The sequence below is a fragment of the Oncorhynchus mykiss genome, chromosome 22, assembly GCF_057628025.1.
Source record: "Oncorhynchus mykiss isolate SJ-2025 chromosome 22, ASM5762802v1, whole genome shotgun sequence".
NCBI lineage: Eukaryota > Metazoa > Chordata > Actinopteri > Salmoniformes > Salmonidae > Oncorhynchus > Oncorhynchus mykiss.
The window spans coordinates 41,443,499-41,463,610 of record NC_143043.1 but is presented as its reverse complement, the minus strand read 5'-3'; the positions used below and the strand labels follow the sequence as shown (position 1 = coordinate 41,463,610).

Sequence of the window (20,112 nt, the reverse complement as noted above, 5' to 3'; positions counted from 1 at the left end):
CAGCAGTGTACAAGAGGGGGGGGGGGGGGGGGGTTCACTGTAAATTGTCCGGTGGCGATTTTATGAATTATTCAGCAGTCTTATGGCTTGGGGGTAGAAGCTGTTGAGGAGCCTTTTGGTCCTAGACTTGGCGCTCCAGTACTGGTTGCCGTGCGGTAGCAGAGAAAACAGTCTATAACTTGGGTGATGTAACGGCTTTCTTCCGCTGAAGGAGAGGAGCACCAAAATGCAGCGTGGTTAGAGTTCAACATGTTTAATAAAGACCATACACGAGAACACTACACAATACAAAACAACAAATGTGAAAACCGAAACAGTCCTATCTGGTGCAATGACACAAAGACAGAAGACAACCACCCACAAAGTACCCATAGAATATGGCTGCCTAAATATGGTTCCCAATCAGAGACAACGATAGACAGCTGCCTCTAATTGAGAACCAATCTAGGCAACCATATACCTACAAACTACCTAGAAAGGAAACAGCCCCATAAACATACAAAAACCCCTAGACCAGACAAAACACATAAATCCCCCATGTCACACCCTGACCTAACCAAAATAATAAAAAAACCCAAAGATAACTAAGGCCAGGGCGTGACAGGTGACTTGAGTCTCTGATCATTTTATGGGCTTTCCTCTGATACCGCCTATTATATAGGTCCTGGATGGCAGGAAGCTTGGCCCCAGTGATGTACTGGGCTGTTCACACTACCCTCTGTAGCACCTTACGGTCAGATGCCGAGCAGTTACCATACCAGGCAGTGATCCAACCGGTCAGGATGCTCTGGATGTTGCAGCTGTAGAACCTTTTGAGGATCTGGGGACCCATGCCAAATCCTGAGGAGGAAAAGGGTTTGCCGTGCCCTCTTCACGACTGTCTTGGTATGTTTGGACCATGATAGTTCATTGGTGATGTGGACACCAAGGAATTTGAAACTCTCGACCCGCTCCACTAATGGTGGCCTGTTCGGCCCGCCTTTTCCTGTAGTTCACGATCAGCTCCTTAGTCTTGCACACATTGAGGGAGCGGTTGTTGTCCTGGCACCACACTGCCAGTTCTCTGACCTCCTCTCTATAGGCCATCTCATCGTTGTCGCAGATCAGGCCTACTACCACTGTTGTGTCGTCAGCAAACTTGATGATGGTGTTGGAGTCGTGTTTGGCCACGCAGTCGTGGGTGAACAGGGAATACAGTAGGAGACTAAGTACACACCCCTGAGGGGCCCCAGTATTAAGGATCAGCGTGGCAGACGGGTTGTTGCCTACTCTACCTACTTGGGGATGGCCCGTCAGGAAGTCCAGGATCCAGTTGCAGAGGGAGGTGTTTATTCCCAGAGTCCTTAGCTTAGTTGAACGCTGAGCTGTAGTCAATTAACAATATTCTCACATAGGTGTTCCTTTTGTCCCGGTGAGAAAGGGCAGTGTGGAGTGCGATTGAGATGGCGTCATCTGTGGACCTGTTGGGGTGGTATGCGAATTGGAGCTGGTCTAGAGTGTCCTGGAGGATACTGTTGATGGACTATGGTGGTCTGCTTGAAACATGTAGGTATTACAGACTTGGTCAGGGAGAGGTTGAAAATGTCAGTGAAGACACTTGGTCCGTGCATGCTTTGAGTACACGTCCTGGTAATCCGTCTGGCCCAGCGGCTTTGTGAATGTTGACCTATTTGTAATGGTTTTGTTCACATCGGCTACCGAGAGCATTATCACACAGTAATCCAGAACAGATGGTGCCCTGGTGCCTGCTTCAGTGTTGCTTGCTAAAAGGCATTTAGCTCGTCTGGTAGTCTTGTGTCACTGGGCAGCTCACGTCTGGGTTTCCCTTCGTAGTCCGTAATAGTTTTCAAGCCCTGCTACATCCGACGAGTGTCAGAGCCGGTGTAGTAGGATTCAATCTTAATCCTGTATTGACGCTTTGCTTGTTTGACGGTTCGTCTGAGGGCATAGCGGGATTTCTTATAAGCGTCTGGATTAGTCTCCCGCTCCTTGAAAGCGGCAGCTCTAGCCTTTAGCTCGATGCGGATGTTGCTTGTAATCCATGGCTTCTGGTTGGGATATGTACAGTTGAAGTCAGAAGTTCACGTACACTTAGGTTGGAGTCATTTAAAACTCATTTTTCAACCACTCCACAAATTTCTTGTCAACAAACTATAGTTTTGGCAAGCCGGTTAGGTTTACATACACTAAGTTGACTGTGCCTTTAAACAGCTTGGAAAATTCCAGAAAATGGTGTCATGGCTGTAGAAGCTTCTGATAGGCTAATTGACATAATTTGAGTCAATTGGAGGTGTACCTGTGGATGTATTTCAAGGCCTACCTTCAAACTCAGTGACTCTTTGCTTGACATCATGGGAAAATCCAAAGAAATCAGCCAAGACCTCAGGAAAAACATTTTTAGACCTCCACAAGTCTAGTTCATCCTTGAGAGCAATTTCCAAATGCCTGAAGGTACAACGTTCATCTGTACAAACAATAGTATGCAAGTATAAACACCATGGGACCACGCAGCCGTCATACCGCTCAGGAAGGAGATGTGTTCTGTCTCTTAGAGATGAGTGTACTTTGGTGCGAAAAGTGTAAATCAATCCCAGAACAACAGCAAAGGACCTTGTGAAGATGCTGGAGGAAACATATACAAAAGTATCGATATCCACAGTAAAACGAGTCCTATATCAACATAACCTGAAAGGCCACTCGGCAAGGAAGAAGCCACTGCTCCAAAACCGCCATTAAAAAGCCACACTACGGTTTGCAACTGCACATGGGGACAAATATTGTACTTTTTGGAGAAATGTCCTCTGGTCTGTTGAAACAAAAATAGAACTGTTTGGCCATAATGACCATCATTATGTTTTGACGAAAAAGGTGGACGCTTGCAAGCCGAAGAACACCATCTCAACCATGAAGCACGGGGATGGCAGCATCATGTTGTGGGGGTGCTTTGCTGCAGGAGGGACCGGTGCACTTCACAAAATAGTTGGCATCATGGAGAGGACGACCAGGAATATGTACAGGTGTTTCAAAGCAGGGACCGAGAGACTGAAAAACTGAATTTAAATGTATTTGGCTAAGGTGTATGTAAACTTCCGACTTCAACTTTATTTACAGCCACTGTGGGGACGACATCATCGATGCACATTTTGATGAAGCCGATGACTGAGGTGATGTATTCCTCAATGCCATTGGATGAATCCCGGAACACATTCCAGTCTGTGCTACTAAAACATTCCTGGAGTGTAGCATCTGCGTCATCTGACCACTTCCGTATTGAGCGAGTCACTGGTACTTCCTGCTTTAGATTTTGCTTGTAAGCAGGAATCCGGTCAGAATTGCCAAATGGAGGGCCGGGGAGAGCTTTGTGTGCATCTGTGTGTGTGGAGTAAAGGTGATCTAGGATCCCCCCCCCCCCTGGTTGTACATGTGACATGCCGGTAAAAATGTTGTAAAATGATTTAAGTTTGCCAGCATTAAAGTCCCCAGCCACTAGGAGCGCCACTTCTGTGTGAGCATTTTCTTCTTTGCTTATGGCCTTATAGAGTTGGTTGAGAGCGCGGTTTTAGTGCCAGCTTCGCTTTGTGGTGGTAAATAGATGGCTACGAATAATACAGATGAGAACTCTCTTGCTGGATAATGTGGTCTACAGCTTATCATAAGATTCTCTACCTCAGGCGAGCAATACCTCGAGACTACTTTAATATTAAACACCGCGCACCAGCTGTAATTGACAAAAGACGCACACCCCCACCCCTCGTCTTACCAGAGGTGGCGTCTCTGTTCTGCCGGTGCATGGAAAATCCCGTAAGCTCTATATTGTCAGTATCTTCGTTCAGCACGTCTCGGTGAAACATAAGATGTTACAGTTTTTAATGTCCCTTTGGGAGGATAATCCTAATCGTAGGTCATAAATGTTATTTTACAATGATTGCACGTTAGCAAGAAGAATGGAAGGCAATGGGAGTTTATTCGCTCGCCTCCAGATTCTCAGAAGGGTGCCCGATCTGCGCCTCTTTTCCCAGCGTCTTTTCTTCACGCAAAAGGTGTGGATCTGGGCCTGTTCCAGTGAAAGCAGGATATCCTTCTCGTCGGACTCCTTAAAGTAAAGATGCAAAAAAAAATGACAAAATAGCACAATTCATTGGGAGGATGTAAAACGTCAGCCATGTTCTCTGGCGCCATCTTCGGCGCCAACATACTGGGGTAATGTCTGCATAAATGTGTCAACATATTTGAGGTGTTGGCAGCTGCATAGGCTATTCTCGTTGAGCGTGGCAACATACTGGTTTGTAATGCGCCGCTTAGGATTAGTTTTGGAATAGCCTGCATTTGTTTTCACACTCATGTTTGCTCATGAGGCATAGGCCTACTATGCAGCGTACGCATAGCCTATAGGCCTATTGTTTTTATTTTGTATATATATTTTTAATGTATTCATTTGGATTCACAGTGTGGACCGAGCCCAAGTCCCTGTACCGAACGGTTTGGTACGAATACATGTACTGTTACACCTCTCATTTTTTAAAACAAAATTTCCTTGAGAGTGGCACATTTTTAATCTCAGACTCCAGTCATCTAAGTCATAGACTGTTCTCTCTGCTACCGCACGGCAAGCAGTACCGGAGCGCCAAGTCTAGGTCCGAAAGGCTCCTTAACAGCTTCTACCCCCAAGCCATAAGACTGCTGAACAATTAATAAAATGGCCAACCGGACTATTTACATTGACCCCTCCCCCGCACATTGACTCGGTAGTGGTGCCCCCTGTATATAGCCTCATTATTGTTATTTAATTGTTACTTTTTTAAATTTGTATTTTAGTTTATTTAGTAAATATTTTCTTAACTCTATTTATTGAACTGCATTGTTAAGGGCTTGTAAGTAAGCATTTCATGTTTTATTTGGCTCATGTGACAAATACCATTTTATTTGAAGATATTTTGTTATAGGCAGAGCGCATTGGAGTAGGATTCTATTTCAATGATAAGCATGACCCAGGCCTGTACTCTACACAGAGCAGTGCACCATAACCAATCAGAGCTGCATTAGGCCTATATGCAAATAGCCATTGCCATATATGGATCTGTGCCATTCACATTGAACTGGACTGTGTTTACAGCATGAGTGGTCGAGTAGATGCCTTGTTTTGAAATCAAAGTGAGAGCTGCATGTAGCCACCTGTGTACATTTGTTCATATTATTTGCTAGTTAGTGAGTTGTTAGCCCAGTGATGGCACATTTTCTAGTCAGCAATGGGAGAGTGGTTGCTTCCTACAAGAGCACAACATGTGTTAATTTCTAGCTATCTTTGAAAAGCAAGTCATATGTCTTAACGTTTCTAGCGCAGGTGTTCCGCTAGCGAGCCACCTCAACAACATCCGGTGAAATTGCAGAGCGCGAAATTCAAATTACAGAATATAAATTGTTAAATATAAATATTTAACAATCATGAAAATAAAAGTGTTATACATCAAAATAAAGCTTATCTTCTTGTTAATCCAGCCGCTGTGTCAGATTTCAAAAAGGCTTTATGGCGAAAGCATACCATGCGATTATCTGAGGACAGTGCCCCGCATACAAAAGCATGAAAAACATATTTCAACTAGACAGGTGCGCCACGAAAGTCAGAAACAGCGATATAATAAATGCCTTACCTTTGGAGTGCCAACAGAAGAAGATCTTCAAAAGGTCCCAGCTACATCACAAATGGTCCTTTTGTTCGATAATGTACTTCTTTATATCCCCAAAAATTCAGTTTAGCTGGCGCGCTTCATTCAATAATCCACCGGTTTCCCTCCTTCAAAATGCATAAAAAATTAAGCACAAACGTTACCAATAAACTTGTCCAAACAAGTCAAACAACATTTATAATCAAACCCTAATACCCTAATACGTAAATAAATTATCAAATTTAAGACAGAGAATCGTTATTGTCTTTACCGGAGATCAACAACAAAGAACGCACTTTCATCCAAGCGCATGAAAACACTACAGTCAAAATGGGAGCCACCTAGAAAAACTACAAATTCTAGCTCATTTTTCCAAAAACAGCCTGAAACTCTTTCTAAAGACAGTTGTCATCTAGTGGAAGCCCTAGGAAATGCAATCTGGGAGGTTTTGGCCTCATAATAAACATGAAAGCCATTGGAAACAGTGGTAGGCTGTAGGCTGAATTTTTTTTGTTGGGAGGGGGGTGGTTTGTCCTCTGGGTTTCGCCTTCCATATCAGTTCTGTTATACTCACATACATTATTTTAACAGTTTTAGAAACTTGAGTGTTTTCTATCCAAATCTACCAATTATATGCATATCCTAGCTTCCGGGCCTGAGTAACAGGTAGTTTACTTTGGGCACGCTTTTCATCCAGACATCAAAATACATTTTGAGATGGTCTTAAATATGCTGTCTTATTCTCTGTAATAACGCAACATTTTCAGTCACATCCTTATCTGAACGACAAGTGGATAAACCAGTTAATGTAAAGCTCTGCATGTTTTTTTTTCAAATGTCTCATGGATTGTAGGCCTACATTGAACAACACACATTGACTGCTACTGTAGGCTGAATGATAGAACAGATATTTCCATGTTAAAATGTTATGGGATGTATTTTCTTCCATTTGTTTTTGATGATAGACCACTCTGGTAGCCCTAGATTACGATCAAATAGCCACAGTAGCCTACGCCGCCACTGTTAAAACTGTAATTTATAGCGGGTACAGCCTCAGTATTCACAATAAACGCGTGCCGGAAGTTACACAGAATTGTTCAAGTTTGTACTCAGCACACCTGAAATTTGCTCAGTGCCAAAAAACATTTGAAGTAACATTGATCCCAAGGCATAGTTATTTAGTCTTGGTGACATTGAGGTCAAGGAAGCTATTGTCAAATCAAGGCAGTCAATCAATTGTGAGTAGCTTAAAATGGATTTGCCCTTCAGGGCCTTTGAGAGTGAGGTCGCTGTTTTTGTATGCCATTTCATTGATGTATATTGAGAACAGGAGAGGTGACACGACACAACTTGCTAGCTCCCTGTCAAACAACCTGTCTAGCATACCGCCCATAGTGCCGCAGTAGACTGTCATAACTCAGCACAGCTGAAGATGCTCCTTGACCATCTAATAGCATTTTATTCCGCTCTATCAGACTTCTAATCTCTGAGACTGTACAATACCATCCCTGTTTATAAGATAAATGTACCGTACTGTCTCCAGTTTAAAACATTGATTTATGAAGTCCTCCTTGCTCGTTTTTGGCACTAGCCTAGATCCTGGATTACCAGCTCTATTTCTGGAGAGTTGAACAAGAATTTAGAAGTTGAGAACAGTTTGTACTCTAAATCCGAAGCGAATTGCAGGATATCTGTGGCCTGAGAGAGGGGCCTAGCTTGAGGCCCTGAGGGGCTAATCAGATGAGCATCAGTAGGCCTCTTCTCTTCTAAACAACAGTCTCCTGTGTGTAGGCCCCTGTGGAGCAGAGAACCACAGTGCTCTTATGTAATGGGCCCTATCTAAAGGCATAACAACCAATCTCCTAGCGGTCTTTCCATCTTTGTTTGTTTCTTCTCAGTGTTGAACAGCAGTTCCAGTTGAGGGAACTGTAAACCTTGTTGTTCCGCTGTAACCCAGCGTCTGCAAAATCTCCACTCAACTCAATTAGGCTGTACAAGCATAACTTGATTACAACCGTAGTGCACAATTTATCATGCACGAGTCATGGCATGGCTATGGTGTCGTCCGAGGGAGGCTCTATATCAAAGGGTTTAGGTCATCGGTGTTCAAGCTCTGTCTGCCGTTCTGCTTCATGGTTATTGTTTGAATGACAAGGGAAGCTGTCAGTGTCAATCAGTTACTCCAGCCAAACTTTGGTATTTTATTTTCTCTCTTTCTCTCTTCCTGTGATGCACAATATCTCTGTTGTCTGACTTGTGTGTTCAGCACACCCCTCTGTTTTCTTAAGCTTTGTGCGGCAGTCTCTCTGTTTCTGTTCATGTTTCTGTTCAAATGGTTTTTAGGAGACAAACTTCCTTTAGCCCTCTGGATTCAGTCCTTCTCCCTATCATTTTCCTGTGTATCTATTCGATCCATATCACATTGTCGGAGTGCTGTTGTTTTGCCCAGTCAGCCTTGCTGAGGAGGTGAAGCTGTTGTCATGGTAGCTCAACACAGCTGATCAACAAAAATATGGCAGTGTAACTGTACCGCCATTCTACTGATCAACTAACATCAGTATAGCACACGGTGGCATCATCCCAGGTAAGAGCTGGAGGGACAGAAGAGGGTTTAAACCTAATGATAAAACATTCCCAAGTGGACACTCGTCGTCATTGGCATCCTTCCATCTGTGAGAGATAATGGGGAATACAGAAGCCAGGAGACCATTGTAGTTGTCATGCTGGTTGAAGCCAGGAGACCGCTGTAGTTATCATGCTGGTTGAAGCCAGGAGACCATTGTAGTTGTCATGCTGGTTGAAGCCAGGAGACCATTGTAGTTGTCATGCTGGTTGAAGCCAGGAGACCATTGTAGTTATCATGCTGGTTGAAGCCAGGAGACCGTTGTAGTTGTCATGCTGGTTGAAGCCAGGAGACCGTTGTAGTTGTCATGCTGGTTGAAGCCAGGAGACCATTGTAGTTGTCATGCTGGTTGAAGCCAGTATACCATTGTAGTTGTCATGCTGGTTGAAGCCAGGAGACCATTGTAGTTGTCATGCTGGTTGAAGCCAGGAGACCATTGTAGTTGTCATGCTGGTTGAAGCCAGGAGACCGCTGTAGTTATCATGCTGGTTGAAGCCAGGAGACCGCTGTAGTTATGCTGGTTGTGGACTGGCTTTACAGTACATTGTGAGAGAATGCAACACCTTAGCAAGCACCTCCATCTACAATATATGTCTTGAAGAACACACATATCAACACTCTTCATGTGTTAAGTCACCGTGTTCACTTCATGTGTTTCTGTCTCCCTCCCAGGATTTTATTTTGTCATGGTCTATCTGCTCCCAGACCCAAGCTCTATAATCATATCATTCTGAGTGACACCTTTTACATTGGGAATGTGCAGCCATGGTCTCTCTGCTCTCCTCTGCAGTAGTGTTCACATTTAGAACACTGAGAACTGATAGGAACCTTGTCCCATATCGCCTCAGGATGGTGGTTAGGCTGACTTAGTATTTTCAGATGTGGTAGGCATAGCAGAGCACCGACCGCCCATCTCCAATCAAGTGAAGAGCTAATTCAGCTGTTTTCGTAATAATGAGTTTTCTCTCTCATAGATGGAATACATTCTCTGAAATGAGTACTACGGTATGCATTATGCATAGCTGGACCTGAGAGGACAGGCTGTGTGCTATGGGCACTGGATTTATCATCGAAGTGCAAATTCATGGTTTGAAGTTACATGACAGGATGTGTGTGTGTAGCTGCTAGCTAGCATGTTTTTCAATCATCTCATTAAATGAGCTGGTGCTACATGCACAGACATAAAACAATAAACACCCAAGCTCCCTTTATCAACAATACAATACACACTAAATAGGTGGTCATTGAAGAGCTTTGACACCTGTCCTAACCCAACAAGCAGGTCCCGGCACTAACATCTTCTAGCACAGCAATGTGCACGCTGATTAGGCCTACACATCTGATTTGTCCTGTCAGCGGTTGGAATTCCCACCCTGATCTCTTTTATGAGTGACCTTTTTAATGTCTGAGGTCAGTGGCTGTATATTATCAGCCTTCAGAGCTGGGGTGAAAGTGCCCTAAATTCTCCCCGTTACCACCTATCCCCACTGCCCTCAGACAAGTGAAATGGTTTCTTTCAAGCACGGGGCATTTTGGCTATTTTAGGGTATTTTAGGGTTATTTTAGGGTCCCATGATATCAGCAAGACCCAAACAACGGTTAGGCTCCAACAGTTATTTTCTCCAGAAAAGAGATGTCTTTGTTCAATAACATGGATGGTGTTTGTGAAAGGTTGACCAAAGATATCCCCTGTTCTCTTCTTGTTTGGTTATAAAGTTCATTGCTTTCAGGGCTAGCAAGGGGGGGGAGACCTCAAGACTTCCCACTAATTTTTTATTTTATTTTTTACCCTTTTAAATGTATGGACTTTACAGTTTTTACACTTTGGATATCCCTTTTCAACCACAAAAGTATACCATTTGTTTTTTAAACCACACAAAAAAAACTTTTTGTCCTGTCCTATTTCAGTGAGGAAGCCCAATTTGTCCTGTACAACTAGTAACGTTATGTCCTCCCAGAGAAGCGGCAGTTGGATCAGGCTGTAGCTCCCAGGTTTCTGTCATGTAGTGTCAGACATCCTGAATCAGCTGCTGACTGTTTGTTTGTAGGCCATGTTTGATGCCTTCACTTCCAGCAGAACATTAGTCATCATGTTGCAAACTGATGCATTTTTCTATCCTGTCAGACAGGTCTGTCCCGTGGCTGGAGATGTGCTTCCTCTAGCCTGAGTGTGTGTGAGGGGAATGTGTGTGGTCAGCGGTCAGCCACAGTCCGTCCTCAGCCACAGTCGAGCCAACCCTGCCCTGCCCTGCCCCGCCTGGTGATGGTGATGGTGTGTCAGTTTCAGGGGAGAGGCTATAGTGGTAAATCCAGTTCAATTCAATCTATTTTTGACAGCAAAAAAATATGTGGCTTTTGGGACCTGAATGCCAAAACATTCAAGAGATAAAGATGTTCAAAGTTGCCCCATTTTTCCATACCATACCATGAGGCATCCATGTGTTCATCACTGGAAAAGATAAACGGTTTAGATTAATAATTTAAAATCTTACAAACAGGGTTGTCAAACTATTTTATAATTTCTGATTATTGTTATTATTTTTTATAAAATACATTTGCCTTTTAAAACTTCTTAGGGCTGAGATCCCATTAATGGGATCGATATGACAACAGCCAGTGAAAGTGCAGGGCGCCAAATTCAAAATAACAGAAATCTCATAATAAGAATTCCTCAAACATACAAGTATTTTATACCATTTTAAAGGTAATCTTGTTGTTAATCCCACCACAGTGTCCGATTTCAAATAGGCTTTGCAGTGAAAGCACCACAAACGATTATGTTAGGTCAGAGCCAAGTCACAGAAAAACACAGCCATTTTTCCAGCCAAAGAGTGGAGTCACAAAAATCAGAAATAGAGATAGAAGTAATCACTAACCTTTGAAGATCTTCATCAGATGACACTCATAGGACTTCATGTTACACAATACATGTATGTTTTGTTCGATAAAGTTCATATTTATATAAAAAAATCTCAGTATACATTGGGCGCGTTATGTTCAGTAGTTCCAAAAACATCCTGTGATTTTGCAGAGAGCCACATCAATTTACAGAAATACTCATTATAAATGTTGATGAAAATTCAACTGTTATACATGGAAATATAGATACACTTCTCCTCAATGCAACCGCTGTGTCAGATTTCAAAAAAGCTTTACGGAAAAAGCAAACCATGCAATAATCTGAGTACGACGCTCAGAGACCTAACAAGCCAAAAAGATATCCGCCATATTGTGCAGTCAACAGAAGTCAGAAATAACATTATAAATATTCACTGGCCTTTGATGATCTTCATCAGAATGCACTCCCAGGAATCCTAGTTCCACAATAAATGTTTGATTTGTTCGATAATGTCCAAATAGCTACTTTTGTTTTCGCGCATTTGGTAAACAAATTAAAACACACGAAGCGCGTTAACTAGTTGCAGACGAAATGTCAAAAAGTTCCGTTACAGTCCGTAGAAACATCTTTAGGATGTTTTTAACATAAAACTTCAATAATATTCCAACCGTAGAATTCGTAGAAGTCTTCAGAAAAGCAAATGGAACGGGAGCTACCTCTCATGTGAATGCGCGTGACCAGCTTGTGACTGCTGGCAGACCTCTGACTCATTCCCCTCTCATTCAGCCCCCCTTTACAGAAGAAACCTCAAACAAGTTTCTAAAGACGATTGACATCTAGTGGAAGCCTTAGGAAGTGCAAGATGACCAATATCCCACTTTATCTTCAGTAGGGGCTGAGTTGAAAATCGACCAACCTCAGATTTCCCACTTCCTGGTTGGATTTTTTCTCAGGTTTTTGCCTGCCATATAAGTTATGTTATACTCACAGACATCATTCAAACAGTTTTATAAACTTCATAGTGTTTTCTATCAAAATATACTAATAATATGTATATATTAGCAACTGGGACTGAGGAGCAGGCAGTTTACTCTGGGCACCTCTGGGCACCTTATTCATCCAAGCTACTCAATACTGCCCCCAGCCATAAGAAGTTAAAGGTCATGAACAGTCAAAATTATGTTTGTCATGAAACTGGATGATATTTGAAGGAAACCAGATCAAAGTATGGAGACCAAAGTAGGAAAAATGACTGTTGCTTTAATACTGAACAAAAATGTAACGCAACATGCAACAATTTCAAAGATTTTACTGAGGTACAGTAAATTAAAATAAATAAATTAGGCCCAAATCATCCGGTTGGATGTACTGCCAAATTCTATAAAACAGGCATAGTAGGACTTCTTATAAGCTTCTGGGTTAGAGTCCCGCACCTTGAAAGCGGCAGCTCTACCCTTTAGCTCAGTGCGAGTGTTGCCTGTAGTCCATGGCTTCTGGTTGGGGAATATACATTCAGTCACTGTGGGGACGACGTCCTCGATGCACTTATTGATAAAGCCAGTGACTGATGTGGTGTACTCCTCAATGCCATCGGAAGAATCCCGGAACATGTTCCAGTCTGTGATAGCAAAACAGTCCTGTAGTTTAGCATCTGCTTCATCTGACCACTTTTTTATAGACGGAGTCACTGGTGCTTCCTGCTTTAATTTTTTTTTATAAGCAGGAATCAGGAGGATAGAATTGTGGTCGGATTAACCAAATGGAGGGCGAGGGAAAGCTTTGTACGCATCCCTGTGTGTGGAGTACAGGTGATCTAGAATTTTTTTCCCTTCTGGTTGAACATTTAACATGTTGATAGAAATTAGGTACTACTGATTTAAGTGTCCTTGTATTAAATTCTCCGGCAACTAGGAGCGCCGCCTCTGGGTGAGTGGTTTCCTGTTTGCTTATTTTCTTATACAGCTGACTGAGTGCTGTGTTAGTGCCAGCATCCGTCTGTGGTGGTAAATAGACAGCTACGAAAAGTATAGCTGAAAACTCTCTAGGCAAATAGTGTGGTCTGCATTTTATCACAAGATACTTTACTTCAGGTGAGCAAAATCTAGAGACCTCCTTAGATTTCGTGCACCCGCTGTTGTTTACAAATATGCACAGACCGCCCCCCTCGTCCTACTGGAGTGTGCTGTTCTATCTAGCCGGTGCAGCACATATCCTGCTAGCTGAATATCCATGTTGTCATTCAGCCACGATTCCGTGAAACATAAGATATTACAGTTTTTGATGTCCCATTGGGACAAGGTGACATCAATCTCATTTAAATACACCAATGGTAACAGGATATTGTCTTACCTCATTTAAATAAGTACCGCCTTCTAATCAACATCGGAGAACTCAGCAAAAAAAGAAACGTCCTCACACTGTCAACTGCATTTATTTTCAGCAACCGTAACATGTGTAAATATTTGTATGGACATAACAAGATTCAACAACTGAGACATAAACTGAACAAGGTCCACAGTCATGTGACAAACAGAAATAGAATAATGTGTCCTTGAACAAAGGGGGCGGGGGTCAAAATCAAAAGTAACAGTCAGTATCTGTTGTAGCCACCAGCTGCATTAAGTACTGCAGTGCATCTCCTCCTCATGGACTGCACCAGATTTGCCAGTTCTTGCTGTGAGATGTTACTCCTCTCTTCCACCAGGCACCTGTAAGTTCCTGGACATTTCTGGAGGGAATGGCCCTAGCCCTCACCCTCCGATCCAACAGATCCCAGACGTGCTCAATGGGATTGAGATCTGGGCTCTTCCCTGGCCATGGCAGAACATTGACATTCCGGTCTTGCAGGAAATCACGCACAGAACGAGCAGAATGACTGGTGGCATTGTCATGCTGGAGGGTCATGACAGGATGAGCCTTCAGGAAGGGTATCACATGAGGGAGGAGGATGTCTTCCCTGTAACGCCCAGCGTTGAGATTGTCTGCAATGACAACAAGCTCAGTCCGATGATGCTGTGACACACGCCCAAGACCATGACGGACCCTCCACCTCCAAATCGATCCCGCTCCAGAGTACAGGCCTCGGTGTAACGCTCATTCCTTCGACTAACAGCTTGCAGATGGTAGTCAATAAAGGTCACAGTTATGAAAACGTAGGACACAATAAAGAGGCCTTTCTACTGACTCTGAAAAACACCAAAAGAAAGATGCAATGCCAGTCACCATGCCAGTCACCAAGATGCAAATTGCAATGTCTGTACTGTGAGACGCCTAAGACAGTGCTACAGGGAGACAGGACAGACAGCTGATCCTCCTCGCAGTTGCAGACCAAGTGTAACAACACCTGCACAGGATCGGTACATCCAAACATCACACCTGCGGGACAGGTAAAGGATGGCAACAACAACTGTCGAGGAATGCACAATCCCTCCATCAGTGCTCAGACTGTCCGAAATGGGCTGAGAGAGGCTGGACTGAGGGCTTTTAGGCCTGTTGTAAGGCAGGTCCTCACCAGACATCACCGGCAACAACGTCATCTATGGGCACAAACCCACCATTGCTGGACCAGACAGGACTGGCAAAAAGTGCTCTTCACTGACAAGATGCGGTTTTATCTCACTGGGGGTGATGGTCGGATTCGCGTTTATCGTCAAAGGAATGAGCGTTACACCGAGGCATGTACTCTGGAGCAGGATCGATTTGGAGGTGGAGGGTCCATCATGATCGGATGCGGTGTGTCACAGCATCATCGGACTGAGCATACCCTTCCTGCAGGCTCATCCTGACATGACCCTCCAGCATGACAATGCCACCAGCCATACTGCTCGTTCTGTGCATGATTTCCTGCAAGACAGGAATGTCAGTGTTCTGCCATGGCCAGCAAAGAGCCTGGATCTCAATCTCATAGAGCACGTCTGGGACCTGTTGGATCGGAGGGTGAGGGCTAGGGCCATTCCCCCCAGAAATGTCAGAGAACTTGCAGGTGCAGAACTGGCAAATCTGGTGCAGTCTATGAGGAGGAGCTGCACTGCTGTACTTAATGCAGCTGGTGGCCACACCAGATACTGACTGTTACTTTTGATTTTGACCCCCCTTTGTTCAGGGACACATTATTCAATTTCTGTTTGTCACATGTTTGTGGAACTTGTTCAGTTTGTCTCAGTTGTTGAATCTTATGTTCATACAAATATTTACACATGTTAATTTGGCTGAAAACAAATGCTGTTGACAGTGAGAGGACGTTTCTTTTTTTTGCTGAGTTTAGCTGGAAGAGCAGACTCTTATTTTATTGTTTTCAATCCAGGAATTCAAGCTTGAATAGAGAGGCAGAAATGGTGCATTGTCTGTGTGAAGTATACTGGAAACACTGGTGTGTGTGTGTGTGTGTGTGTGTGTGTGTGTGTGTGTGTGTGTGTGTGTGTGTGTGTGTGTGTGTGTGTGTGTGTGTGTGTGTGTGTGTGTGTGTGTGTGTGTGTGTGTGTGTGTGTGTGTGTGTGTGTGTGTGTGTGTGTGTGTGTGTGTGTGTGTGTGTGTGTGTGTGTGTGTGCGCGCGCGCGTGTTTCGTATATGCATGTTCACAAGTTTTTCCTCGACTCCGCTTTAGAACAGCTAGGCCAATTCCCCTTCAGGCTCCTGAGTATTGCCTGCTGACTAGTCTATCGCTGAGTCACTGTCCTGGGCTTCCAGGAACAACATACAGAGCAGCTGAAGTATAATATTATCGGCATCACTCAGTACCGTGCTGTCCCCAAGCACTGGTCGATGATAGGGCTGCACAATTCATCCAATTCACATTGAAATCGCAATATTGATGTGCAATATCCGTATCGCAAGAGATGGCCTAGCCATATCTCAATATTTTGAAACTCCACTCAGCCATGTGCAGCATACATTTTTAATAGTTTACTCTGTTTGTCATCTCACCCCCTGTCACTCAACCTGCACAGTTCCTCCTCCTCGCTGTTGATTCAATCTAAGTTTGAATGCTGTTTTTTAGGTCAAGTGATGTCAACACATTGTTCCAAACAAGAACAATTATGCTTTCCACTTTGCTTCTTAATATAAATCATGTTATTTCTATGATTCCAACAGTTCACCCATGTGTTTTGATCTATATCGCATGTCAAATCGCAATCTGTAACAATTAGATTTTTTGCACATTTCGTGCAGCCGTAGTTTAGTATCAGTCCAGTCAAACCTCTGGTCTGACTCCCACCCCAGCTGGTAAACCGTTGATGTTGTAGTGTAAGGGAGGGAACTAGGGTCAGGAATCCAGACCAATGACAGGGTGTTAGGTAACTACTGTATAGCTCTGCCTCTGGGCTCTGTCTGTCCAGACAGCACAGGCTGGCTAACTGGCTGGCTGTCTCTTCTCCTCCAGCCACTGCTCAGCCCAGCTGTTCCCCTGACTCATAGAAAATGACTGCAGTGAGGGAGGGAGAGCCCATAGTGTGTGTGTCTGTGCGCGTGCGAATGAATCTGCAATACACCCATGCCTATCTGATCTAATATGTCCTTCTACTGTCTCAACAGACAAGGGAGGGAGGAGGTTGTGTGTGTGTGTGTGTGTGTGTGTGTGTGTGTGTGTGTGTAGTGTCAGGCCACTGGGAATAAAATAAAAGTCTCAAAGCGAATGGGCATTGCCATGATTCAATCTAAGCCTGGTCCAGCCACATCAGATGAGAGCAGAGGGAGAATCCTTATTTTCCATGACTCATGACACAGCGATGAGTAGCAGACACGTTTAAGTGAATGAGATGTCATTAAGTGTCCATTATGATGAATTGTGGGACGAGAGGTAACCACCCATCCTGTAGTATTGGAGAACACATCTAGCTGGCTATACCAAGCTAGCACTACTGGCTGGGGCCTTTTGCTTTGTGTGACATGCATTAATGCCAGGAGGATAGGCATGGAATCATCTAATGTCCCCTTCCTTGTTTATCCATGTCATATAGAGATCTACTGTGTGTAGGACTGTAGGTTCTGCTTGTCATAGAATTTTAGGAGTTGTTCATCCTCTCAGCCAGCTGATGGCAATGATGCCACTGTATGCTACGAATGGCTACAGTACTGTAGAGAGAGAGATGCAGAGCTGCAGGTTTAATGGGGACAAGGGTGTCATCAGACAGGATGGCCACCAGCCTCAGTATCCTGTAGCCTCTATCTCCGGGTGGAGATCCATACTCGGCTCCTCACTAGTCAGCCAAGGTGAACAAATGAACCTGAATGCAGGGAAAGTAGAACAACAGTCCCAGCCAGTCTGCTAGCTTGTCTCAGAACGTCAACATACCCCTAGTTAATGTCAGTGAGAGGAGCAATATAAGAGAAGGCCATGTTGAAATGAAGTGTAGAGCAGCCATGATGAAGGGAGAAATCCCTACTATGTTTATCAGCCCTGAGCCGGGGGATGCTGTGGGAAGGGAGGGCCTGGGGGTGAGACAGGAGGGGGAGGCAGTATAGCCATCTGTCTGTCTGTAGGGAGTAGGAGAGGTCTGTTTCTCTCTGGGGGTGGAGACTAGCTTGGGCTAGACTGACTGGACGGGTGGATGGATCAGGCTGGAGAGGCCCAGGCAGAGGAAGAGTGAGGAAACACACACACACACTCTCTCTCTCACTCTATTCTCACTCTCACACTCACTCACTCACTCACTCACTCACTCACTCACTCACTCACCAGGCAGGCAGGCAGGCAGGCGGGGAGGGAGGGGGGAGGCAGGCAGGGAGGGGGGAGGCAGGCGGGGAGGGGGGAGGCAGGCAGGGAGGTTGCACTGCAGCAGCCATCCTCCACCCTCCTCTCCCCATGATGACCAACTGCGTGTCTTTTGTGGGCTTGTATTACTATCCTAGTGGTTCCTGGAAATCCCTGAAAGGACAGTAAAAGTAAGTAAAACATTTCCCAGGTCACCACGAGGACAAAGGCTTTTTAGGCTTAGGGGTTAGGTTTAGGGTTAGGGTTAGGCTTAGGGGTTAGGTTTAGGGTTCTAAATGGGGTAAGCAGATTCTAAGATGAGTAGTTTGTGACCCATAGAGAGAATCTACATTTCCCTCAGAGAAGAGACTAAATGTAGTTGAATTCAGAGCTGCAATTTGGGGCTCTTTGTAATGTTGTCCTCTCCTCTGGACATCCAGTTTTAGTTCTCCAGACCTTTTGTTTTGGGCTTGTTATCAGTTTAATTACTGTAATTCCCTTTCATCTGCATATGAGAACAAAGGATCAGGATTATGCCCCCAGGGCAGACATGCCTGTTGCTGGTAGTGTTCTAGTAAACCTGAACCAGTCTCCAGCCTAAACTGAGGAAAGGAGAGCTGTTAATTGTGCAGCATATGATACGGAAGCTGTGAAATTGGATAACATAGGTCGTGTCTGTTGCTGGCTGCCTGGACTATGCAACACTGTTACTTCCTACACTTCTATCACACTCACCCGTAGATGGCAGTGTTCATCAATGCTGCAGGGTTCATTGCGCAGAGTTGTATTTTATTTACAAGATTGAAAGTTAAAAAAATGGCACCATGGCCGGCACAAGCTCAGGTGATGCTTATGTGTTGTTATGGTGTTAGCAGGGCTACTCTCACTAGAGCTCTCTCACCCCATGACAAGGAAAGCTAACTATTTGGGGGCACAGTGCTTTTACCTGACATCAGCCATGGTTTTTCCCATGGTGACTGGCAACTTTTCCCATGGTGACTGGCAACTTTTCCCACGGTGACTGGCAACTTTTCCCACGGTGACTGGCAACTTTTCCCACGGTGACTGGCAACTTTTCCCATGGTGACTGGCAACTTTTCCCACGGTGACTGGCTACTTTTCCCATGGTGACTGGCTACTTTTCCCATGGTGACTGGCTACTTTTCCCATGGTGACTGGCTACTTTTCCCATGGTGACTGGCTACTTTTCCCATGGTGACTCACAACTTTTCCCAAGGTGACTGGCTACTTTTCCCATGGTGACTGGCAACTTTTCCCATGGTGACTGGCTACTTTTCCCACGGTGACTGGCTACTTTTCCCACGGTGACTGGCTACTTTTCCCATGGTGACTGGCAACTTTTCCCATGGTGACTGGCAACTTTTCCCATGGTGACTGGCTACTTTTCCCACGGTGACTGGCTACTTTTCCCATGGTGACTGGCAACTTTTCCCATGGTGACTGGCAACTTTTCCCATGGTGACTGGCAACTTTTCCCATGGTGACTGGCTACTTTTCCCATGGTGACTGGCTACTTTTCCCATGGTGACTGGCTACTTTTCCCACGGTGACTGGCAACTTTTCCCATGGTGACTGGCTACTTTTCCCATGGTGACTGGCTACTTTTCCCATGGTGACTGGCTACTTTTCCCATGGTGACTGGCTACTTTTCCCATGGTGACTGGCTACTTTTCCCATGGTGACTGGCTACTTTTCCCACGGTGACTGGCTACTTTTCCCATGGTGACTGGCTACTTTTCCCATGGTGACTGGCTACTTTTCCCATGGTGACTGGCTACTTTTCCCATGGTGACTGGCTACTTTTCCCATGGTGACTGGCTACTTTTCCCACGGTGACTGGCTACTTTTCCCATGGTGACTGGCTACTTTTCCCATGGTGACTGGCTACTTTTCCCATGGTGACTGGCTACTTTTCCCACGGTGACTGGCAACTTTTCCCATGGTGACTGGCTACTTTTCCCACGGTGACTGGCAACTTTTCCCATGGTGACTGGCTACTTTTCCCATGGTGACTGGCTACTTTTCCCATGGTGACTGGCTACTTTTCCCATGGTGACTGGCTACTTTTCCCATGGTGACTGGCTACTTTTCCCATGGTGACTGGCTACTTTTCCCACGGTGACTGGCTACTTTTCCCACGGTGACTGGCTACTTTTCCCACGGTGACTGGCTACTTTTCCCATGGTGACTGGCTACTTTTCCCATGGTGACTGGCTACTTTTCCCATGGTGACTGGCTACTTTTCCCATGGTGACTGGCTACTTTTCCCACGGTG

At 44.7% G+C, this 20,112-nt stretch overlaps 1 protein-coding gene across 17 annotated transcripts in view; it reads left to right on the top strand.

Moving 5' to 3' along the window:
* Positions 1 to 20,112, top strand: part of LOC110502096 (CLIP-associating protein 1-B) — a 131,953-nt gene that overhangs the window by 32,205 nt on the left and 79,636 nt on the right. The window lies entirely within an intron of this gene.